Source organism: Ambystoma mexicanum, chromosome 5q (assembly GCF_040938575.1).
Source record: "Ambystoma mexicanum isolate Mex_15411 chromosome 5q, UKY_AmexF1_1, whole genome shotgun sequence".
Lineage (NCBI taxonomy): Eukaryota > Metazoa > Chordata > Amphibia > Caudata > Ambystomatidae > Ambystoma > Ambystoma mexicanum.
This window is the reverse complement of record NC_090933.1, coordinates 12,075,576-12,102,040: the sequence shown is the minus strand read 5'-3', so window position 1 is coordinate 12,102,040 and position 26,465 is coordinate 12,075,576.

The following is a 26,465-nucleotide window of genomic DNA, read 5'->3' as shown; positions in this document are numbered from 1 at the left end:
TAGTTTTGAACTTAGAATCAGCATTCTAGCTGCATGTGTATAAATTGTAAGTTTATTTGGATGAAGAAAAACTGGGAACAAAAGTGACATTTAGCTGAAGCCTGGCTTAAAGAGATTGAATTCTCCCCGGCAACTACCCCCGACAGGAGTTGAAACTTGCTCAGCCACTCTTCCCAGGCCTGGCTGCATTCTGCTGCCCCCACCAAAAGGAGATGACACCTCCCTGATTGATTCAGGGGAGGAACAGCTGGGGACTTCAGGAAACTGAACAATGAGCCTTCCTTGGCTCAGGCAAATGTTAAATTAGGGGGGTCGTTAATGGCTTCCTCTTGAGAGAAACGGGGAGGGGCAGTGTCTCTGTGAGCAACTTGAGTTGGAGGAAGTGGACAAACCAGAAATTCCACCATGTGCTTTGGGAAACCACACCCCTCTGGGCCAGGGCATAAGTTTAAAAAGAAAATTATTCTTGTGATTTTTCTGTGCACATTTTAGGAGGTGTTAGAACTCTGTGCCATGTTCTGAGGCAAAACCCCATGAATTATGGAGATTGCAGACACAGGGTTCACGCTAGAAAAATGATAATTTACTGGAATATGTGTAGAAAGGCGGTGTACATCTCTGTCATGTTTGGTAAAAATCCAATATTGGTAAACCAACCAAAAAGTGCAAAATGTTGTCATTTCTTAATCCAAGCTCTTAGAAACATCAGAGTTGGAACAGAAACTACCTTATGTGATATATGATGTGTATATGTAATGTCAACCACTTGTGTATCGGGGAAATGTGTATAATTATGAAAATGATTTTCTAAGGTAAAAGCAAAGGGGAGTGTTCTTTCTGTATGCCATAAAGATGACACCTGATGACTCACTGCTCCCTTCTCAAATCAGGTCAAAGAGAAATACTTGACCTATCAAATCATGAGTGGGGTGGGCACAGAAAGTTAGCATCCACACCCATTTTCAAAAGACATAAAAAGAGACACTGGAAGCCAGACAGGGACATTCATTTCCAACCTTCAACTGAATTCTTGCGCAGCACTCTGACAGAGAACTCCAGATCCAGAACTCCGGAGATCCAGAACGTCACTCCAGTATTTGAAGCAGAGAGGCCTGGACCACCAGCTAAATCCTTTTTCAGCAGGCCTTCAGAATCCAGCAATCCAACCAAACTATTCTACAGCTGGGCGAGCTGCTGGATTCTTGCCAAGAACTTTTTCCAGAACCGGTAGCAGACCCAGAAAGCAGTGCTGTATCCAGAGAGACCAGACCAGATCGCTGTGAGCAGAACCAGAGATCCAGACCAGACCAGCAGAGCAGAGCTGACCCAGATAGCTGTGCTTTCAGAACCAACCGCCTGGAGTCCATTCCCAACCTGACCAGACCCTGACGGCCTATTTCAAATTCATAGTGTGAGTACTCAGCCAGAACTGTGCAAAACCAATCTCTTAGCTTAAAATAATATGATTCAAAACATTTGAACCTGTCCAGAACTGCATCATAGCAATCGTGTGTCCTTTCTCCGATTTTAAACCTGTAAAAGTGGCATTATTCTTTTTCGGTAATCGCGCTCGACGCATTCAGAAAAAGTGCCGCGATTTGCGATTTGGCTCAAATTTCTTCACTTGTCAAAATAGCAGCTTCTTGCTTTCCTTTGCTGAAATTCGAATGCAACCTGACAATCATTCATAGAGCATTGCTAAAGTGATCCTGAACTAATTTAAAGTAGCTATCACCCACCCTGAATCTCTTATAGGGAATTAAAAACCGTTTTTAGCATATTTTACTTCATTGCCACCACATTTAAAAGGATTTTGCCTATGTTTTAAACTCATCCCTGTGATCTAAGCTTGCTAGGGGGGAACTGAACTACATTTGATTGTATTCCTGAGAACTGTGTGCTCTTTCTTCCATCTTGCATAGGGGGGGAGTGAATTGCCACCAGGGGAAAAGTGAACATATTATCTCTTGTGAAACCCTACCAGTTATTTCTGTACTGCATTCTTTCCATCATTGTTTTGCCTTGAAACCATAAAAGCATTCTCAGTTACCTTTTTCTCCCTATACTAACTCTTAAGTAATTAAATCAGTGTGCTAGTATAACATCATCCATTGTTGATCACTGTCATATGTCTAAGTGTGATATTAAATATTAATTTATTATAAAAGTGTGATATATATCTATTGTTTAATTTTTCAAATAAACCTTTTTAATTTGCAAAACAAACCTACTTCTTGGCTCAGTGGGGTCAGGGGGATTCTAAGAGAGGGGCGTTATACAAGGGTTCATCATCCAGATTATAACTTGTCATAAAAATATATAAATAAGGGCTTCCCTTGAGCAATCCCAGACAAGGCACTGACTTAGTGGGAATGTTGAATTGAAGTCATTTAACAGAGTGGGGGCTCGTAGCCGGGGATTCTGGATTAGATCTATCACTTGTGCAGATTAATACAGTTTGCTAACTGACAGGATATATAAATTCTGTTGGATCACCACGCTGTGTTACACTGTAAAAACACCCCTCAAAGGAACGCTCTAAGGAAACGGTCTGTTTTGCAAAATAAAATACAAACTTCTATAAGTCAGGAAGGAAATCAAGTTCCAGAATGACGACCTTGGTAGATATCAAAATAGCCAGAGAACACCTCTTACATAAGCTATTTGTGAGAGGTGAGTGGGCTCATCAGGACCAGGCGGTCTGGTTGCAGGCAATCGCACCCCAGATCACTGAAACAGGGTCAGATATATGGAGAGATCAGGGTCCCTTACATGTGGCCCTGAGTGAACTATATATGGCCCCTAAGGCAAAGGATGAGCACAACAAGATTGCCAGGGTAGCGGCATATTTATATTTACATATGGGAGCCATACAGGACAAATGTGCTGAAGGCCAAGATCTGGCAAATAGGCAACTGATGGCATTAGAGAAGGCCCATTCTGACCTGCTCTCTTCTGAGCAGAGGCTGCAGAGGAGCCAGGAGTCAGAAAAGGATAGTAAGCAGTATATTATTACAATAAAGGAGGATATGGATATCCTGCAACAGGAAAAGGCTGACCAGGATACCAGATTTCTGGCCTTGCAGAAGGAGTACCAAGAGGGTTTGGGCTCCCTACTGCAGAGCCAGAAAAATCTGGAGCAACAACTAGACTTTAACAGGGCATGCACAGAGCAGGTAGCCACCCTGCAAATCCGACTAGACAGAGAGAAAGAGGAAAGCAATACATTGATTTTGAAAGACCTGAATACCCAGGCAGAGTTTGATCAAGAACGCCAGAAAGCTGGTGCCTTTCAAAGGCAGAGGGATGACCTGGCAGCACAGATGCAGGCTCTTAGTCAGGAAAGGGACACCTTAGGCCAGGAAGTCTGCCAATTAAAAGAATAAAATGTAAGGAAATCACCTGGCCCTCCAGGGGCTGGGTGACCTCCAAAAAGAGCATCAGAACTTGTTAGAGCACACCAGGAGGGTGGAAGATGCTCTGGCAAGAAATAAGCAGGCCAGTAGGGATGGGACTCAGGAGGTAACCCTCCTGCAGCAAAGACTGGCCCCGTATTCCAGGACCAATCAGGAGGCACAGAGAGAGAATGAGGCTCTCTGTCAGCACAATGATAGGCTCCAGCAACAGGTAGCCATACAGGAGAGACTGACAGAGTTTAGTAAGGCCTTAACTGAGGAACTGAAAGCGCAGGCTCTTGCATTGCAACAGGGAGCAGGGGCTGATAGAGATGAAGTTCGCTGGGAAAGGGAAACACCTGAGCATAACCTCAGGAGCCCTAGTATCAGAGGCCTTCATCTCTCCCAGTCCTTGGACTCTGCCACCCCCCATGTCCCCTGGCGCACATGAGCACAGGGCCACAGGGAGGGCAGATTACTATCCAGCCAAAAGTATGGGGTTCATAGGCCAGTACCTCCCAGGAATGGATGGCCGGGCATCCGGGTATGGGCACCTAAGCACAGTGCAATTTAATGGGGAACCCCAGGAGAGTAGGCCCACTAAGGGCATCCTGAAAACCTCCACCCAGTTAGGTCAGTGGGGGGGGGGGGTACCCATCAAATCCTGGCAGCAAGGAGGGATCTGAAGACTCCTCTGAGCAGCCCAGGACACAGGAGACCAGGTCCCCACATTCTGCCAGCCATTCCCAGGCTTGCAGAATCTGGGAAAACCTGGAAGATCAGACGGGCACCTCTGGGAGCAGTGCCTCTGAGTCAGAGGATGAGTGGACCACCAGGATTACCCGAACCAAAAAGGCCAATAAGGCAAAAAGGGCCTTGCTTAAGGACCCCTTAAAGCAGATCAAGGCAATAAGGAGTGTCATCACCCCTTATCACAAGAACTCCAAGTATTCTGTTTGGGAACACTTGGAGCTCTTTGAGCAAATGATGGAGACTTTCCATTTGAAGGACAGCAGTAGCTGCATCCAGTACGTCAAATGGACATTCTCCCCAGAATACTCCAGTTTCTTTGCGGGGATGGAGGACCAAAATCATTCAAGATGGTCCACCTATAGGGCGGCCATCTTGAAACATTTTTCAGTTCATAGAAATCCTCAAGAGGCTCGCAAGGCAGCCTACAATTTGCAATGTGGGGAGGATCAGGTCCCACAAGAATTTGTGCAGGAGTTAAAGCGTGCTTTTGCGCAAACTACCAAAAGGGTGCACACCGACAGTAAGGAATTAGTTAATACGTTTTTCCATGCCTTACCCAAATACACAATGACCCAGCTCGTGAGAGATTTTCACGAGAAAAGATCTTTAGACTGGGTCATTGAGCAAGCCACCCGCATCTATGAGGTGCGGAAACCGGTGGAAAATAAGAATCAGCCCAAAAACCCCAAAACCAACAGCACCCCTGCTGCTGCCAAGGTGGCAGAGGTAAAGGTTGCCCCCGTTTTAGATTTGGAGATGGGGGGCCTAAAAACCTGCCTGCACCGAACAATTCACAGCCAGAAGGCCCTCGGCCCAGTCACAGACAGGGGGTCAAGGAGGTAATCCCACAAATGGGGTCCCTCTCTCCCCTGACTATGTAAGTCCCTGCTACAAGGGAAACAGACCCATCCTGGGTTACGTGTGGACTCCTCCAGCCCAAGGGGGGAATCCAGCCAAGCACCGGACCCAGGGAACTTCTCTCCTAACTTCCCACAGGGGGGCAGAAATTCACCAAATCCTGGGCAGAACTTGTTCCCCAGGTATCCACCCAACTTCCAGCCCAAAAATTATCCATCCTTCTTTCCCCAATTCCCTGAGCCCAGACAACCGAATCCAGGAGAGGGGAGGTCAAGGGTGGAGGGGTACTACCCAACCCAGGGTACTACCAGAGAAGGGAAAGCTACCCTTCCCAGGATCAGCTCCGGGGAGAAAATAGAACCCCGTATCAGCCTGAGCGGGTTTCACAACTTGAGCACCAGGTTCAGAACATGGCACAGGATTTGGGTCGCATGCTGAGGGCTGAACAGAACCCTCAGATGGGCATGCCAGCGCAGAATGCCCCAAACTCTGGACTTGGTGCTCAAGAACAATGACGGGGGCAGCACCCCGACAACCCACCGGTTCCCAGGGAGGAGGCACAAGAGGAAGGGGGTCGTCCAGCCTTGGAGGAAGCTGACTTCCCCACTTGTAAACAGCCCCTGGAAGCCCAGGAACCGGAAACAAAATCTCCTGCCCCTGAAAGTCTGCCTCCCAAGGAGCAGAGGGGGGGTAGGAGAAACAAAGGACCCAAACAGACCCATTTTGTGGAGGTACAGGTCTTCCAATTTGAGGGAGAGGGATCCTCAGAGGATCCTGGGAAAAGGATCTTCTCCTTCAGAGATGTGGGAACTCCTCCCAAGTAAAAATGGGTCCCAAGGGATTCCAACCTAGTCTGGGTAGATGTGGGGATTGAGCTGTCGCCGCCCATCATTCTATCCCAGAACCAACAAGACCGAAAACCCCTGGTTCAAACCCATCCTGGTGACTGCCTCCAAAAAGGGGGGGGGCGGCCCAGAACCGGAACCAGGGGAACCCAAAACCGCATCAATAGACTGGGTAGATGTGGGGATTGAGCTGTCGCCGCCCATCATCCAATCCCAGAACCAACAGCATCAAAATTCCCGGGTTCAAACCCATTCTGGTGACTGCCTCCAAAAAGGGGGGGGAACTCGAATATCCTCTTTCAAGTTGCCAACTTTTTCTTGCAGATTGTCAGGAATGGCACTCTGTCAAGAGTGGCACAGGGTACTCAGGTAGGGTTTGGTTGGCTGTGCTGAGGTAAGGTAGCAGATAAGCACACACAGCAGGAAGTTCAACAAGAAAGAAGAGTAGGAAACAGTAGCTGTGAGCCAAAAGGGGCAAAAGATACAAAGGTACAAACAAACTAGATTCCCTCTTGGGGTGTATGCTGAAATGGGAAAGAGTGTTCCACGAACCTTAGGAAACTCCAGCCTTCTGCACAGATTGCTATAACAGAGGCCCACGCTGTATGCTCATGGCTGGGAACAACAGCAGTGGGTGTCTGTAACACTGAAAACGGGACAAGGGAAGGGGCAGAGGTTGCCTGCCGGAAACCAACAGTCAAGCTCTGTACAAAGGGATTACATAAGACACATGAGAAGACAAGAACAGATATATCCAGCGAAAAGAAAGTCAATGAGCAATCTAGCAGAAGGAAATGAAGGAAAGGAAGTTAGAGTGAAATAGATAACCTAAGGTGGAGTACAGCGGACTCAAGGAAGAGAACAAGGAGCAGCAGTCAGGAAAACAGAAGGCTGCAAAGAAGGAAGCAGGTCTGCAGTCAAGAGTGGCACTAGGTGCAGGCAAACTGTATTGGACTGCGGAGGACTGTAGTAGGCTGAAAGGCAGGGAGTCCAGAAGAACAGGACAGAGAGAGATTAGTAGTAGGCGACAGACAGAGAGCCCAAAAGAATAGGGCCACTAGGTAGGGAGCCCAGAGGAGCAGGGCTGTAGGCAGCGAAGAGGTGCAGGCTGCAAGGTAGGGAGCCCAGGGAACAAGGGCTTGGAGACAGCAGAAGGTTGCAAGCTGCACGGTAGGGAGCCCAGAGGACAAGGGCTGTAGGCAGCCGGAGTGAGGCAGGCTGCAGGGCAGGGAGCCCAGAGGACAAGGACGGTAGGCAGCCTGAGTGAGGCAGGCTGCAGGGCAGGGAGCCCAGAGGACAAGGATTGTAGGCAGCCGGAGTGAGGCAGGCTGCAAGGCGGGCAGCAGAGGACAAGGACTGTAGGCAGCCAGAGTGAAGCAGGCTGCAGAGCAGGGAGCCCAGAGGACGGTAGGCAGCCGGAGTGAGGCAGGCTGCAGGGCAGGGAGCCCAGAGGACAAGGATTGTAGGCAGCCGGAGTGAGGCAGGCTGCAAGGCAGGATGCAGAGGACTAGGACTGTAGGCAGCCGGAGTGAGGCAGGCTGAAGAGCAAGGAGCCCAGAGGAGCAGGGCAGCAAAGGAGTGAGCCCAGAGGAGCAGGGCTGCTGACTGTAGAGGGCTGCAGACGACTGTAATAGGCTGCAAGGCAGGAAGCCCAGAGGACAAGGGCTGTAGGTAGAAGGCAGCGGAGTGTGATCGGCTGCAAGGCAGGGAGCCCGGAAAGGGCACTGGAACAAAACAGGATAAAGCAGCAACAGGAACAGCATACAAAGTAAAGGGTCAAGGCAAACAGGAGCGGGGAGAACTCAAGATGCAAGACCCTGTGCTCCTGCAGGTAGCTGCTTATATACAGCCCTGCCCTGTTCTGAGGCAGGCTAATTGACAGCACCTGTAGCAGCACACCTGAAGACAATCTGCCTCCTCCCTTTCTGGTCCTGAGCAGGTGGAAGCAGCACTGGCCGCTAGGGCTTCTGGGGATTGTGGTCCCAATAACGATGAATGAGAATAGCCAGGAATTGAGGACTGCAGCCAGGTGCATTATGGTAAATGTAGTTAATTGAATAAAATAAGAAAGAACCAAATTTGAGCAAATGGAAATAAAAGACCAAGGCGTGAAAAGGAGTTGTTCAAGGAGTATTAGGAGGATAAATGAGTACCAAGTAGTCCATGATGGTTGCCAAAGCGTGCGCCAGCGGCGCGGGCATGACACAGATTCCCATGACTCTCCACAGAATTCTGCCCAAATCTCTTCTCTCGCAATGTCCAAAACCGGAAAATTAGCCCACCAGTCGTCCAAAAATGTGCATTATCTGTGCCCCCATGAGGAGAAGTAGGGAAGATACTATGCCCCGGTACAAGTACAGGGGCAGGGTACAATTTTGGCACTGGTGGACACTGGATCCAAAGCTACCCTTCTGTCCAAAAGGGCCTTTGATGAACTAAATGCAGGAAGGGGGGAGAATTACCGTATTCCTCTCACCTCTCTTCCTGGACAACTGCAGAACTTTGACGGGAAGGATATTCCCGTCGAGGGGACTGCAGATTTGGACATCAAAATTGGACGACACAAGGTGAAACACCAGGTCATAGTAGTGACTCCAGAGGGCACCCCTTGTTTACTAGGGAATGACCTCCTGAGAAGGTTGTCACCCCTAATAGATTGTGTAAACAAGGTCCTCTGGCCCCAGACTAGCCGACCAATAAAAATAAAACAGAGTGTCAACCATGTTAGTTTAAATGGCACCTGCCACATGAACAAAAATCTGACCAAGTAGAATTTCACTTCCAGAACAACCAAATTCCAGATGTGACAGTAATAGCAGTAGGACAACAGACTGGTGATGGGGGGTCCTCTCTATTTCTGAAAATCAACCTTCCCTCCAGTTTAAGGTGGTATTCCACACTGGAAGGAAACACTCTGAAATTCTTTACTAATCCACAATCAGACATTCCCACTCCGATAGTCCAGAAAGATGTGAAATCAGCTCAGAGCCTGGCTGATATTCAGCAAATTGGAGAGCAGTTGTTCATCCCTGTTCAGTTAAATGATGGGAAGGACTCTGTGTTAGGCGGAAACCTGTGCAGTTCCCTCTGGGACCACTGCAAAAGATTTAGGACTACAGGTGTTGCGATGAACCCACTTGGTAGCAGTTAGTACCACACAGATTCAATTGGTAGCTGTGGCTGAGCAGTCAGACTTCTCTCAAGAAAAGTTGGTCAGTATAGGGAGCATACAAGATAGGGTAATTCTTCGCAGCAAAACGAGTAAACACGCAACCAGGCTTTAGTATAAAGGTAGTAAGTTATTTATTAATAACTGAACGTCTACGAAAGAATACTAAAGTGAACCACGGCAAACAAATCAAAATACAATTACTCTGCAGAATGGAATAAAGCTCAACCCCCCGAAACACAATATCGACAACTCTAGGTTTTTACGGCACCACTATTTGCAGACAGAGGTGTATACCCCAACCTAGATGACACTCGAATATTTTTGTGAGGAAGGGAGAGGAGAGAAAGGCAGGTAATGAAGTCAACACGGTTCGTACTGAAGCGGGTAAAAATGCAAGGCAAGAAGGCATTAATCACACGAGATCATACAGTTCGGCGGCCAGGCCCACTCGGTGAGAGGCACGGCACGATGTCCTGGAAAGTCTCTACGGATGATGCACTCAAGTCTTGTTCAGCAAATTGGTTAGCGACAGGTTGAACCAGTTCAGAACAAAGAGTGAATAAAGCTTGGAGGCAACCCAACGGAACGGAGAGGAATCAGATACCTCACACGAACCGATCGAAAAGGGAAGCCAGGCGGTTACGGTACCTTGTTGTGGAAGACAGCTCCGACGGGGGCAGTTGTTCCTGGTGGTGGATGCACGACGGGTCTTGGCCAAGAGAAGAGATGCTCTCGTCGTCGAAGAGAAGATGTCCGGTGCACCACCAGGGGAGAAACCAGCCGCGGAGTGCTTCGTCACAAGGCACCACCTTTCGATCACGGTGCAGGAGTAGTGGCTATCCGGTTGCCGGGTGCTCTGCACGGGCAATTCGACCACTGCGTCCTGGGCGACCAAAAAGCACAAAGAAGAAGAAGACTGGTTGTCCCCACCAGTCAGGGAAAGAGACTCTCCGGCAGGGAGATCTCTTCTGTCGTCGGGAGATTGTGAGACGATTCCGCAGGGCTTCACCGGAGGTGTTGTCGTACAGGTCGGCTCAGCGTTACCCTCGTCGGATTCTTTAGGTCCAGTGGCGACTTTCTGAAGATCCAGTCCCAAAGCCCTGCTTTTATGCAGACGTCCCCCATTCATTCAGCCTAGCTTGTCAATCAACACATGCTAAGTGGTGAGCGGGAAGGCTCACCACCTGGGCCAATCACTTCAGAGTGCGACCTGAGTTGGCAAGGCAACTCGGTCCAGGGCGTCTAAACCCCCTCCCACACCCCTGAGGTAACCCAGACAGAATGGCACCACTTTGGAGGGTCTCTGTCCAGAGGCCCGCCAAAAGTGGAACAAAGGGCTCAACCTTTGGTTTAGGAGTCACAGAGAAAAGCACAGACGCCATTTTACAACCCGAGTTCTGGCAGAAAATACCACTCGATAAACCTATTTAAGATAAGTAGATCGGTGGTACGTTGGAGATTAACGAAAAACAGTATTAATCTTCAACAATGGGACGGATCCCATAGGGTTATGCCCGGGGTCGAACATAACAAGTAGTTTCCACTGCCACCAGCCAAAACTCGGCGAGGAGGGACGGGACAGTGCCCCCTCGGTTAACAGATCCAGGAGTAATCGAATTACCCCTACTAGCACGTCCACAATAAGATGGTTGGTACTAGTTCTGTTAGTAAATTTAGGTCTAGTAAAGCCAATGGTGACTTTACATGCCCGGGGAGACGGTAGTCAGTCCCCGGGTATGGAGTCTATGGTGGGGGGACCAGCTAGGGTGCCCCCGTGTCACGACACGTAGGGTGCGGAGTGACACACATAGAAATACTTATGAGACCCTATGGAGTAAAAGACCCCATAGCCCATCGAACACATCGCCAATTCAAAGGAATTCCACACATACATGTCCAAGAGTGAGAGGAAAAGGGTCACACCCTTGGCAGGATGGGAAAAACAAACTCCAGAAATCCAGCAAAGCTGCTGGGGGACTCACTAGGTTAGGAAATTCAGCCTAAACAGAGAATTCTCCCTAACACTCTGTTCTCGCTCGAGTGTGTGTGAACAACGGTAAGAGATTCATCAGCGAAGCCATGTTCCGCCAACTCCCAAAAGATCCAGCCATTCCCACATTCAAACTGATAGACAAATGGGAAACGGACCTGGAAGCACCCAATTCCAAACATCTCCTGCCAAGCAGGTGTATGCTCAAAATCTCCATTGGCAACAAGAGCATAGTCCATAATTGTTGGGTCGTGCGAGACGTCACTGCCGCCTTTTACTTAGGCAGTGACATTCTCAATCGCTTTGCCATTAGTTTGGGCCTAATAAACTTCAAAACTTGGGGTCCCGATTAGCGGATAATCCCATGGGCTTTGATGATCCAGAAAAAGCATTTAGTTCAGCTCAATTGCTACCTTCTGCAGTTGAAATTCAGGTTAAAGAGGAAGTCACCATCCCAGAAAGGACCCGACAATTCTCCCTGGAAGTGAAAGTTAAAAGAGGACAAAAATTGAAAAACCCTGATGCTTATATGCATCTAAATGCTTCTCTCCAACAGCAAGGGTTGGGGGTAAACCCAACACCATTAGTCAACATAGAACATGACACCATTCCAATAGAGGTGGATAACAGCAATTTACAGAGTATTGCTCTAGCCGCAGGCACCATTATTGGAATGGCGGCTGATGACTGACATTTCTCCATTGATTTAGGAAATGAACTGTTAGGACCAATCCCCAAGGACTGTTTTGACAGTGACAGTGATGACAATACAACACCAGACAGGATCTTTACCCGGCATGGGGGGAACTTCCTGGTGTACACTTCCTGCCCTTATGGTAAGGAAGATGTGACTTGTGACTTCAGAGGGGATGAGGTGATTTTCCAGGTCCATGAGGGCTGCCTTTCCCACCTGAAGCCTCCAGTCCAAATCAGCACTCTGACCAGGGACTTCTCCACCCAGCTGGAGGAGGCCGCTGAGATAGTAAAACCAGAAGTCTTTCCAGGCTTCAAGCAGATGGTGGAAGAGAGAGTCAACCTAGCTGATGCCTGCGTGACTCTGGAACAGAAGCAAAAGTTGAAACAAGTTTTCTTGGATTTCCAAGATCTCTTTTCGGTAGACTCATATGACTGTAGTCGCACCGACATCCACACAAAAACAATTCCCACGGACCCTGGCATGACTCCAGTGTTTGTGAAGCAATATCGTTTGCCCCTCGCATCCATGGAGTCCATTAATGAAATAATTAAGAACCTTGAGTCCCGGGGAATAATCCGTCCAGTCCACAGCACCTTCATTAATCCGGTGCTGGGAATATTGAAGCCAAACGGCCAGTGGAGGCTCTGCGCCAACCTTCGGGAGCTCAACAAATGGGTCCATACTTGCCGATGGCCTCTGCCCTACATTGACCAAGGGCTGGCCCAGATTCAGGGGTCACAGGTATTCACTGCAATAGACCTGACCAATGGATACTGGACCGTGCCTGTCAGTAGGGAGGACCAATACAAACTGGCTTTTACCTTTGGGGGCCAGCAGTACACATGGACCCGTACTCCCTTCGGATACCTCAACTCCGGCAATGAATTCAACATTTTCCTACATAAGGCCATGCCCGACCTGGGTGCGAGGGGTAACCTGGCTTATGTAGATGATGTCCTCATCAAAAGTTCATCTGTGGAGGAACATATAACGGAGATCCGTTATGTTCTGACACAGTTGAGGGCCGCCGGAGCAAAACTTTCCTTTCAGAAAGCACAGTGGTGTAGAACCTGTGTTAATTTCTTGAGGCATGAGATTACTCCTCAGGGTCTCTATCCCCAAGAAAAGAAAGTGGAAGCACTTCAGAAACTGAAGGATCCCACAACTCTGCGGGAACTAAGGAGCCTCCTTGGACTAACTAATTACAGCAGAAAGTTCATTGAGGGCTACGCAGAGATCACCAGACCCCTGATTCATCTTTTGAAGGGGGGGTCAAGTGGGAATGGGGTCCAGAACAATCCAAGGCAGTAAGACAACTCAAAAGAAGCCTCTCACAAGCGCCTTGCCTAGCTTACCCTGTCAGAAACAAGGAGTTCTTCTTGGAGACAGGGTTCTCTAATACGTGCTTGACGGCAGTATTATACCAAAAGCATGACAAGGTCAATAAAGTAATCTCCTATGCGAGCAAAACCTTATCCTCTGTGGTGGAAAAATTCAACGATTGTGAGAAGGCACTCCTGGCAACGGTGTGGGCATTGAAGAATTACCGCCTGTTCATCCAGGGGGAACACATCATAGTGGAGACTCCACACCAGCCTCTGCAATATCTCCAAAGGGACAGAATCTGGGCCGGAAATGTGAGTAATTCCCGAATTACTTTCTGGATTCTGTCAATGCAAGGCTTTCCTGTAGAGGTCAGATAAGGCCAAAACAAGAAGAGTCCCCTCGCGGAAGGTCTGGCTGACTTGCTTGATTGTGCCAGAGAAAACTGTCTTGAGGACGAAAGTCTAAAAATCAAGGACAACATGGAGGCATACCTTAATTCCCCACACAAAGTCTTTGAAGAGGACAAGTGTGAGGGAATGCCCACTGTCTATGTGGCTGGATGCTCTTACCATGTTGACAACAACGGGGAAAAAGAACTGGTGGCCGGCGTAGGGAATGCAACATCAACTCCACGAAATGGTCATAATCACAGATTCAGATTATGTACGGAACGGGTTTGTGGAGCACCTGGTTAATTGGAAAACCAGAGGCATGTTATGTGCTAATAACAAGCCCTTGAAACATGGGAAGTTAATCCAAAACATTGATGATCTGGTCACCTCGAATGGGATAACCATCTACTGGAAAAAGATCAAGGGTCATTCCAAAGTAGAGGGACCAGACAAAACTGGAAGTGACTTAGCTGATCAGCTGGCCAAAACCGGGGCCGTCCAAGGGGATCTAATAGCGATTGAGTCCCTGTTGGGGGAAATCCAGGTCACTGCTATCACTAGGTCCCAGACAAATGCTCACAATGATCTTTCAACTGCACAATGGAGTAAGGAGACCCCAGATGCTGATTTGATCACGGCTCAGAAGGGGGATCCCATAATTGGTAAGTTTTACCAACACATTGAGGACCCTGAGAACTTTCGCCTGACGGATACCGATTACGTTGGGAAAGAGGACCTTAGAGTGTTGATGAAATGTCCAAAAATGTTCCGAATCCAAGACGGTTTGTTGGTAAGGAAATCCCAAACTGGCCATGATCAGTGGGTGGTCCCTACCTCATTCTGAAGCCTGATGTTAAGTCATGCCCATGATGCGGCCACCGCCGGTCATAGGGGGTTTCATACAACACTTGAGATCTTAAGAGAGGTTGCTTACTGGCCACACATGGGGCAGGACCTCAACCAATACTTGAAAGGGTGTCTGGTGTGTGCACAATTTCAGCCATCATCCCTCACACACCGTGCGCCTCTCCAAAAGAGGGGGATGACACTGCCATGGTCAGATTTGCAAATCGACTTCGTAGGCCTTGTGATTCGCTCGTCTAGGGGAAACAAGTACATGTTGACGGTCACATGCTTGTTTACCAAGTGGGTGGAATGTCTCCCGGCCCCAAACTGCAAGGCAGAAACAGCAGCTGCCCTGATGATTAACCACATCTTTTCCCATTTTGGTCTACCTCAAAGGATTGAGTCAGACAGAGGTAGCCATTTCACCAGCGAGGTAATGACAAAGATGTGGGAGATACTGGGGGTCAAAAGGAAGCTACATATTGCTTACCGGCCAGCCTCATCTGGTGCAGTGGAGAGATACAACAGATCATTGTGAGCATATTAAAAAAGCTTGTGGCAGATTCTGGGCCAAGTTGGGATATCCGATTACCTCTGGTCCTAATGGCCATCAGATCTACCCCTTCATCTGCAACCAAAATGTCACCATTTGAGTTGATGACAGGACGCAAGATGGTGCTTCCCCAGCATTTGCTCTACAGGAGCAGACATTGATAAATGCCTCCACAACTCATGAGTATGTGGAGAATTTAAGGAAACACCTTCAGCATGCTTTTGCCTATGCTCAGCGGAATCTAGAAAGATCAGCTGATAGCATGAAAACCCATTACGACCTGAAGACAACCAGTAAGGAATATAATGTGGGAGACCGGGTCTATCTATACAATTTCCAAAGGAACCAGGCCAAACAGCGAACATGTTTGCCTACATGGAAGGGACCATTTGAAATTATAGACAAGATCTCCCCAGTTGCATACAAGATCCGCATCCCCAAAGGTAGTTTGGCGGAAGGGGAACACAAGTGGGTCCATATAAATCAGTTAAAGTGTTGCCATCCCAGAGTCCTCTGCAATACCAGAGGGGGCCGCTCCAGAGTAAGTCAGTTCCAACTCTAAAATATCCCACATATCAAAAAGATAGTAACGTAATGCAATGTTCCCTGTTATATCTTGTTTTTAAAATAAGACTGCAAAATGTATCCTGATGTATAAAATGTATATGTTCGCCACACCATTAATAGTGGTGGAAAAATGTCTAGGAATGTGTATTGCTGCTTTGCTTTATCATCCTAGGAGAGATGAAACCATGGAGACTGACCAAAGAGGACGACCCGGGGACCGGGAGCAAAGATGCGAGGGGCCCGGGGTACCACCCAATATTCCCATCAGGACCGGCGAGGAGAACCGATCGATCCAACTGGATAGAGGAAAAGATGCTGAACTGTCCCGGGAGGATAGCTCAGCGGCAGCGTGCGCATCTTGGAAGCAAGACGACACGGAGCAACAACAGGTTCGATCCCCGGGTCCGCGCTCAGAAACCTTTGGGTGTTTAAGCGCGTTATAAATACGTAACTAAGAAAAAAAAAAAAAAAAACACACAATTACGCAACTAAGAAAAACAAAAAAGACAATTCCTGTAACAGCGCCTCGATGCCTGCCGGCTGTGTGAGCGCTTTATAAATGTGAAATAAATAAACTGTGCCATCTACGGAATTGGAAGAAGATGATGCGGACATACCAGCGCGTGGATCAAAACATCCTTTACACCCGACTCCCCCTCGACTCGAAATCAAAGTGCAGTCGGGCAGGGGGGCTTGTCAGGAGTATTGACCCACGTTTGAGTCATTAAGCTGCAACAGTTGGTGCGGTGGGCTTAGAAAATCCAAGATGGCCGAAAAGACCACGTTGCGCCAGAATCCAGGAGAACCGCGCAGTTTTGCGCACACCAAAATGGTCGCCTAACCTGCCACCCACCAGTGCGAGCGTGATGGACCGGAAGCGCCATGGGTGCAATGTGTGCCAAAGGAAAAACAGCAGTGCCGGTTGGCTCAAAAAGCGCTTTGAAATCACCTTTGTTTCTCTGAAATGCAAGCTAAAAATGCCTATTTTAAACATTGCAAGATATTCAAAAATCTCAATGAACACCAGCAGGCATTTGGCGAAAGGTAGACTTGTGTGCATACAAAATCTGGAAAGATGAAGAGCCCTAAACAATGTTTATAACAAAACTGGCTGAGCTGTGGATGTCAGCAGCCTAAGTTAAATTGGACTGAAAAACACTAAAATCTAAATGTTTAAAATAAAGGGGTGACCTACTGTTGAGTGTCACATAGTGTGCAACTGTTAAATGTCATAGTTTTGAACTTAGAATCAGCATTCTAGCTGCATGTGTAGAAATTGTAAGTTTATTTGGATGAAGAAAAACTGGGAACAAAAGTGACATTTAGCTGAAGCCTGGCTTAAAGAGATTGAATTCTGCCCGGCAACTACCCCGACAGGAGTTGAAACTTGCTCAGCCACTCTTCCCAGGCGTGGCTGCATTCTGATGCCCCCACCAAAAGGAGATGACACCTCCCTGATTGAATCAGGGGAGGAGCAGCTGGGGACTGCATGAAACTGAATAATGAGCCTTCCTTGGCTCAGGCAAATGTTAAATTAGGGGGGGGGGTCATAAATGGCTTCCTCTTGAGAGAAACAGGGAGGGGCAGTGTCTCTGTGAGCAACTTGAGTTGGAGGAAGTGGACAAACCAGAAATTCCACCATGTGCTTTGGGAAACCACACCCCTCTGGGCCAGAGCATAAATTTAAAAAGATGGATAATTCATAGTACTGAATTGTCAACATTATATAATTAATATCATTTTTCTTGCGATTTTTCTGTGCACATTTTAAGAGGTTTTAGAACTCTGTACCATGTTCTGAGGCAAAACCCCATGAATTATGGAGATTGCAGACACGGGGTTCACGCTAGAAAAATGAAAATTTACTGGAATATGTGTAGAAAGGCGGTGTACATCTGTGTCATTTTTGGTAAAAATCCAATATTGGTAAACCAACCAAAAAGCGCAAAATGTTGTCATTTCTTAATCCAAGCTCTTAGAAACATCAGAGTTGGAACAGAAACTACCTTATGTGATATATGATGTGTATATGTAATGTCAACCACTTGTGTATCGGGGAAATGTGTTTAGTTATGAAAATGATTTTATAAGGTAAAAGCAAAGGGGAGTGTTCTTTCTGTATTCCATAAAGATGACATCTGATGACTCACTGCTCCCTTCTCAAATCAGGTCAAAGAGAAATCCTTGACCTATCAAATCATGAGTGGGGTGGGCACAGAAAGTTAGCATCCACACCCATTTTCAAAAGACATAAAAAGAGCCACTGGAAGCCAGACAGGAACATTCATTTCCAACCTTCAACTGAATTCCTGCGCAGCACTCTGACGGAGAACTCCAGATCCAGAACTCCAGAGATCCAGAACTTCACTCCAGTATTTGAAGCAGAGAGGCCTGGACCACCAGCTAAATCCTTTTCAGCAGGCCTTCAGAATCCAGCAATCCAACCAAACTATTGCTGTTGGATTCTTGCCAAAAACTTTTTCCAGAACCGGTAGTAGTCCCAGAAAGCAGTGCTGTATCCAGAGAGACCAGACCAGATCGCTGTGAGCAGAACCAGAGATCCAGACCAGACCAGCAGAGCAGAGCTGACCCAGATAGCTGTGCTTTCAGAACCAACCGCCTGGAGTCCAGTCCCAACCTGACCAGACCCTGACGGCCTATTTCAAATTCATAGTGTGAGTACTCAGCCAGAACTGTGCAAAACCAATCTCTTAGCTTAAAATAATATGATTCAAAACATTTGAACCTGTCCAGAACTGCATCATAGGAATCGTGTGTCCCTTCTCCGATTTTAAACGTGTAAAAGTGTCATTATACTTTTTCCTTAATCGCGCTCGACGCACTCGGAAAAAGTGCTGCGATTTGAGATTTGGCTCAAATTTCTTCACTTGTCAAAATAGCAGCTTCTTGCTTTCCTTTGCTGAAATTCGTTTGCAACCTGACAATCATTCATAGAGCATTGCTAAAGTAATCCTGAACTAATTTAAAGTAGCTATCTCCCACCCTGAATCTCTTATAGGGAATTAAAAACCATTTTTAGCATATTTTACTTCATTGCCACCACATTTAAAAGGATTTTGCCTGTGTTTTAAAATCATCCCTGTGATCTAAGCTTGCTAGGGGGGAACTGAACTACATTTGATTGTATTCCTGAGAACTGTGTGCTCTCCCTTCCAGCTTCTATTGCATAGGGGGGGAGTGAATTGCCACCAGGTGAAAAGTGAACATATTATCTCTTGTGAAACCCTACCAGTTATTTCTGTACTGCATTCTGTCCATCATTGTTTTTCCTTGAAACCATAAAAGCATTCTCAGTTACCTTTTCCTCCCTATCCTAACTCTTAAGTAATTAAATCAGTGTGCTAGTATAACATCATCCATTGTTGATCAATGTCAGATGTCTAAGTGTGATATCAAATATTAATTTATTATAAAAGTGTGAAATATATCTATTGTATAATTTTTCAAATAAACCTTTTTAATTTGCAAAACAAACCTACTTCTTGGCTCAGTGGGGTCAGGGGGATTCTAGGAGAGGGGCGTTATACAAGGGTTCATCATCCAGATTATAACTTGTCATAAAAATATATAAATAAGGGCTTCCCTTGAGCAATCCCAGACAAGGCACTGACTTAGTGGGAATGTTGAATTGAAGTCATTTAACAAAAGCGCGCGTCTGAGAAAGGGCAGTAGGACAAATAGCAACTATGCAACTTGTGTGGTGCTTTGCATAAAATCAAAGAGCATTTTGGGAACATAAGAATTAACTAACATTTTTATATGTGGGATATCTGTGACAGTGATACAAGCCTTAATCTGTATTTTGCCTGAATCTGTATTTTGCTGCAGTCAATATTCTTGGGTTTTACCCTCTCTCCCTTCTGAGGTTGGATCTGTGAACAGAGCAACAATTACATTTTTCTTGTATGCCCCTGTTGCTCTTCCCCTTCCCGTCTGCTTCCCTCTTCAGAGTTAATGTTAAATACCTGTGTTGGTATACAGCATGCCCAGAGGAGAGTTGCTCCACACCTTTCCAGTCTTGTAAAGCAACGACTGGAGGGGTGGTTACAGAGACAGGCAGTGAATGTAGAGTTGACTTCACTCAACAGTCAATACTGTGGAAAAATGGATGGCAGTTTAGTCTTCACCCATTCATTATGTGTCTTTAAATATCCTATCTTGAGTCCTCTTCCTTACTTGCTCTGTGGTTGTCAGCTTCCCAATGTCCTCCTTATTTGGGTGCTTTGTCCTTCTTTCTAGATCGGTAGACTGGTCTGCCCTCCTATGAGTGGAACCAGTACCATAAGTAAATAGTCCCTTTTAGGGTAGGTGTCTGTGAGTCAAAGGGTAGGGCGAACTGACCTTGTTTTCCCTGGCAAATGCCAGTCTGGGGCATTGGTGGAAACCCAAAAGGGTGCACAAAGGCGACACGGCAGCTGAAGCCTCCTCAGTTAAGTTCTTCCCTTGCTTTCTTCTGACTTCTTTCTTCTTTCTTCTTTCTTTTTGGTGGAGCGGGAGCAAAGCACACAGAGAGAACTGTCCAAACAGAATTCCTGGGACTACTGCCATGTGCTGTCAGGAGGCAGGATCTTATGGAGGCTTTCTTAAGGAAATGCTGCTAGGTTTCAAAATCTCATGGGGTTTCATTTTAAATGTAGAGCTTCACCAGGAGTGTCTTCTCTGACCTCTCTGGTTCTGTCTCTTCCTTGTGTGTAGTTGGCTGACAACCAAGTCTCCCGGCCCACTGAGTGTGGTGCAACCTACCCAACGACCCCATGACAGTACCCTCTCTCAATAATTCTTCCCTTTGTACATTTGTCAGGATGTTGTACGTGGGATACAGTGATTAGCCATAGGGCTTGGATGTTGATTGTGGATTCCCAGGACCGGCACTCAGGGCCATAATGTATGCAATCCAGAAGGTGGTGAACCCTGCCCCTTATCCTTTTTGAGTCCAAAATCTTTTTGACCACACATTCGGGTACTCCATGTGTTGTGTAAGGGGTTGAGACAGGCTACGGAACTAGATCAGGGTGTGCTTTTTTAAGTAGCGATGGATGGAAAACTGGGTGTATAGGAAGAGGAGGGGGTAGGGTTAGTCTCAAAGTAGCTGGCCATACCTTTGTTTCTCTTCAGTAAGGGCCTATAAAGTGTGGCTGAAATTTGAATGGTCCTTTTAATCTTAAATTTCCTGTGGCAACCACACCTTAGTGCCAGGTTCTATCATCTCCACCAGTCTGCAATGCTTGTCATCTTTCCGTTTATACGTGTTTTTGCCTTATTCATGTTCTCTTTGAGGTGCTTCAGTGAAAGTTCACGTGATGAACCATTACGGATGGTACATTGCATATTTATTTCTTGTCGATTTCAGTACTCTTTAGGTGAAAAGACCACAATGAGTAAAAAGCGGAGTACCTTGTGGACTCATGTGCAGTGTAGGTGTATACAAATTTGGCCTCCCATAGTAGATCAGTCCATCTTGGTGTCTTTGTTTTGTGTTAATTGGCAGCATAAATATTGTTCTAAGCCCTGATTATTTCTCTCTGTCTGGCTGCCTGTTTGCGGATGGTAGGCTGTAGATAGTCAGATGTCAACACCACAGCTGGTGTGGTGCAAACTTCTGTCCAGAATTTGAAATTAATTGGCTACTATGATTCCAGATGCTGACCTATAGTGTGTGCATTCTGACTATATTATACAGGAAAAGCTGAGCCAATTCAGCTACATTTGGAAGCTTGGCAAGCAAGTTGAAATGGGACATTTTTTAAAGTTGGGCAACAACCACTACTATGGTGGTTGTTCTGTGGCTCCAAGGTAAATCGGTAATAAAATCCAATGACATGTTATGCCAGGGTTCTGAGCGTATGGCTGGTTGTTGTAGGAGACCTTGGGGACATTGATGGCTGCTCTTATCACCAGTACAAGTGGTACATGTTTGTACGTGCACACAATCATCTTGTTTCATCATGGGCCACCAGCAGTGATGTTGTAGTACGTTGTTTTTTTCCTATTTCCAGGATGTCTGGCAAGGGGGTATCATGGATCTGGTAGAATGCAACATCTGTAAGTGCTTAGTAGGTAGATCAAATTGTTCTGGACAATATGGCTGCCTGTCATTGCACGATTGACCTGGAGCTTGGGAAACTCATGCCTCTAAGGTGCATGGGGTAAAATGCTCTCATACATCCTCTAGGATGGAATTATTGTTTTCTAACACTCCCGCAAAACAAGTAGGCAGTAGGATTGGGGGTGGTTCCTTTTCTTCTGGGTTATCTTGCCAGTCTTCACCCAAACGCGGTAGGGCATCCGACTTTTAATTTCTTACTCCTGGGTGATAAGTGTGGATGTAATCATACTCCAAGAAGAAAAGTGTCATGTTAATTTTTGTGCTGTTAGGACCATAGCTGAATGCAGAAACTGTACGTTGCAATGGTTTGTCCATATTGTGACTGTACGGTTAGCTCTTTGAAGATAATGCCACCATTGAATAAAGACCAATTTTATGGATGACAGCCCCTTTTTTATGTGATCATGCAATTACCTTCCTCCGGCATGAATTTCTTGGACCAAAAGGCCAGCGGATGAATTTGACCAGTCTGATGATCTCTTTGGACAACACCACTCCCATGACGTGACTGGAATCATCTGCCTATATGACGAAGGGATAGGTAGCATTTGCATGTCGCAGGATGGACATGGAAAAATAACATTCCTTTAGTCTTTGGAAGGCTTGTACAGCTGCATCTGTCCACACAAACCATTTTCCATTCCACAGAGGTCTGTAAAAGGTCTCACCACTGCAGAGAATTCAGGAATAAAGGAGCAATACAAATTTGTGTAATTCATGAAGCTTTGGATCTCTTTGATCAAAAAGGAGATGACCACTTTGTGACGGCTTCTAACTTGTTCGGGTCAATAATGATTCCTACATGTGTTGATATGAAATCAGAGAACTCCACACGACACACATGGACCCTGCATTTCTCCAGTTTTGAGTATACGTCATATTGCCTAAACTCTGCAAGGACAGCCTTCACATGTTTTACATGTTCTTCTATGTCTTTGAAAATACCAGGATGTCGTCAATGTAGACGATGACACAAACATCTATTAATTCAGAAAGCACCTCATTAATAAAGTACTGAAATGCTGCAGGAGTATTGCATAATACAAATGGCACCACTCTGAATTTAAAGAGACTGCATTTTGTACGGAAGACATTTTTCCAGTCATCACCAGCCTTAACTGAAACTAGCTGGTAGACCCCACAAAAATCTAGTTTTGTGCAGATGGTAGTTTCGTTTACCTGATCCAGATAGACCGGAATGAGTAGAATATTATATTGGTTCTTTACTGTAATCTTGTTCAGCCTCTGGTACTCAAAACAGTGGAGGTCTCCTTCCTTTTTGGATACAAAGAATACGGGGGAGAAAGCTTGTGATTTGGAAGGGCATATTTACCCATTTGCCAGATATTCAACCAGGTATTGTGATGCTTTAGCTTCGACTGAGTCAATGCATATACTTGACTGCTGGATAAATGGGCTTTGAGTATGAAGTCCATCTAGCCATCATACAGCTAGTGAGGGAGCAGCTAGTGAGGGAACTCAAAGGTCTTTGAGTTTCCCTAAAGTAGGATTGGTTTACCCTTCATGAGCAAGGAGACAGTTTTTTGTGCTCTTCCATCCACAAATCATGTTCACAGACAGGTTGGGGATGACAACCTCAATGACCTTTCTCTCAAGGAGATCTGTGCATCATGCACTGCGATCCATAGGATTCCTGATTTTAACTGGAATCTTGGAGCATCAACAAGGTTTCAGGGCCTTCCCTTGTAGCAATTTTAAGTGTTCCTCCAGGATTGGTTCCGAAACATGAGGAATGGGAATTTAGGTTGATCCGCCACCTATTTTAGGAGGGAACTTTTGCAATGATTGTGTAAGTAAGTGAGATTGCTCAGTGATATGCACCTCCTTGGAGCAAGCAGTGCAGAAAGAGCAACAGGAAAAGGGTTGATGCTGGTAAAGACAGGCATAAAATCAGCATTCAGACTCCTGCTGGTGCATCCATGCCAATACAGTATAGGGGCTTTCTCTTGAAGGCCAATGATAGGTGCCTGCCAATGAGCTGTGCACTGATTTCAAGCATATTAGAATAAGGATTAGAAGGAGCTATTCCTGATCTGGCACACAAGAAGACTTTACCAGGTTAGCTCATATTGTGGGACATCATTCTAGGTCATTTAAATAGAGCCTCTGTGAGGAGAGGTGACAAATAAGCAGGTCTGCTTGGACCGCTTCACAGGTGCAACATACAGCATTTCCTTTTGGGAAATTATTGTAATGTGCTTTCTTCCTGCCTTGTATGTATGCATGGTGTTGTCATGAGGCTCTGAAGTGGAATGTGGAGTGATTGTTGACTGCTGAGTGTTGTATGTGTGACAGTTGGAGAGAGGCTGGCAGTGTGAGAGGGTATGCTGGTAGATGTTCCCTAACGTACCTTAGTTTATGTCCTGTAAGCTTTGGGACTGATCTATGTAGAACTGTAACAAATAAAGAAGCTTTCATTTTGGTCCTGTGGCTTCTGGCCATCTGTGGGAAAGGACACTTTGCAACATTGGCGATGATCTGAACCTACTGCCTTACCTGCTTGCTGAGGTACCCGCAATGTGATGAGGGGACAACCACCACCCACAAACCAAAACAAGAAGAAGATATGTACCCTCTTCCTACCTAAATGTTAGTGTGCCAGACTACATGCAAGTTCATGCAACAAACTATTCAACGTTTTGATAGGGCTAAAATCAGTGAGGTTTATGTGTACTAACTGTTCAGGCAGGTGTTGCTAGTAACAGTGCTGGATCTATTTTATCTGCATGTTCATCGAAGTCCAAAAGAACTGCATGGGCCCCTCTATATGAGGATTTTCATTAGAATCCTTCAAAGAAGGTTTCCAGTGTCTGTGGATGCTCCCAGAGAAGGCATGATATTTCAGAGTGCAAATGCACACACCACATGTTGCTGCCTGTCTGGTGCTTAAAGAACTTTCTTGAAGTCATTGGCATTGGGGGTGCAGCGCTTCCAATTCTACTTACAGAGCAATAGGCCGAGCAGCGGAGCTCTGTACTGCTTGGTGGTTTCACACACAATGATTATGTCAGTGAGCCAACATTTAGCGTTAGGCACGCATTCCGAGAAACGTTACGGCGCGTTCCTGAAATGCGGCCCCTTGCAGAATGGAAACAAGGAGTTGCATGAGCAAATTTCGAGATGTTGTTGTTGTTGTTGTTGTTTTGCTTGATTTACTTTGTGGATTATGTGGATGCTTCCGTATTAATGCAAGTTTTTATTTGATTGTGGGGGTTGTGCAGCACGGAAGAACAGGAGCTCTTGGAGGAGCCATATTGTGATTCCAGGTACTGTTGCATGCCTTTCAATGATGGAGGCCCCTACAATCTTGGAGCTCTTTATGGAGCTATATATCAAATTACTGCCATTGAAATTTTGGTCTTCGACATGTTGGGTTTTTATTTTTTTGGGGAGCAGCTCAATAATGCAACTGACTGGGATCCTGAGTATTAATGGCAACGTTGTGTTTAAATATTCAAAATTGCACGTTGCTAGTAGATTGAGTAGCCGCAGGATTGAATGGAAATGTGCCAACGTATTGAATTGAATTACTTAGGCTATTCAACATGTTAGCTGTGATGTGAGGCATGTGATATTGGAGGTGACTGTGATCTTGTGCAAGGAGGTCTGCCCTGCCTCTGGTAAGAGTTAGAGTATGGTCCAGAAAGAATTGGAACACAAGGGATTATGTATTGCACTAATTTGAAATATATATGTTATGTCTGTAACCATGTTTTTTTCCCATAGGAACAATCAATTTGGCAAATGTTAGGTTGGGGCTATGGACTGGCTGAGCCAATTGCATGTATGCCTACATTTACCTATGTCTTAACATTTTTTACTTATTATGTTTTGAGTTGGTGGGATTTCATGTCTAAGTGGTGTGTCATAGCTGTGCATGTCTATGGGACCAAGATTGGACCACTGTAAACTGGGGTAGTGACTTAGCAAACCGTAGGCCCAGTAGGTCGAGGTTGTAGATGAGTAATATTCGTTACTGCTTGGCAAATGTTGTATCTGTTAATATGTACAGAGCTATGCACTGTCTATGTCCCGCTCTCTGGGTGTTAGACACCATTTGGATATTTAAGTGAGGTGTTGGATACCGTTGGTTATGTATACAAAGTTTTTGACACTGCTTGTGTTGTATGCGTTTATGAGGTGTTGGACACCACTGTGTAGTTGCAGCTGTTGAGGGAGTGTGCCAGGTGACTGTGTGACATAGGGGCTTGAGTGCTCACACAGTGGATGTGTGAAGCTTGTGGTATACCTTGCAGGTATGGTATGATGGGTGCTTAGTGTGAGGTGCAGGGTTAGGATTCTTGCATTTGGTTCCCGTTGCATCTATGGTGCTTGCTGTCTGAACTGTTGTTGCCAGATGGTAAGCGTGAAGGTAGATTGCTCAAGTGTGACTTTGAGTGGTTTAGTCAGGCTATCCTGTTGTACTTGACTTGAGTGTGGCCACTCTCTTGTGTGATTCCTGTTTGCGTTGGCATGAGGGGTGGGAAGGTTCAGATTTTATTTGTCCCACTGCCATGTGGGCGTGTGTTTTGGAGGGCATGCACGGATGTTGCGAGGCTGCTAGTCTCTATTTGGAGTGACACTCGGGTTGTGAAGGTTGTCACACAGCGATGGTGAGGTTAAGTGATACCCATTGTGTGGGTGGTTTGTAGTACTGCACACTGTGGAGGTAAAATGGGAACCTAGGGTCTATGCAGAGTTGATAGGATTTGAGTTTTAGGTTGTTGGAGAGTTTATCGTGAATACAGTTCTATCTCTTGATGCAAATTTCACTTTGGATTGTGTTCATATTTCTGATTTCTAATAAGGGGGAGATGTGCTGTAGCATGCTTTCATCCTGCATTATCTTCTATGTATGCATGCTTATGCCATGATGTTCTGAGAGTGTGATGTGGAGGGAGCTCTGAGTGATGAGTGTTCTAT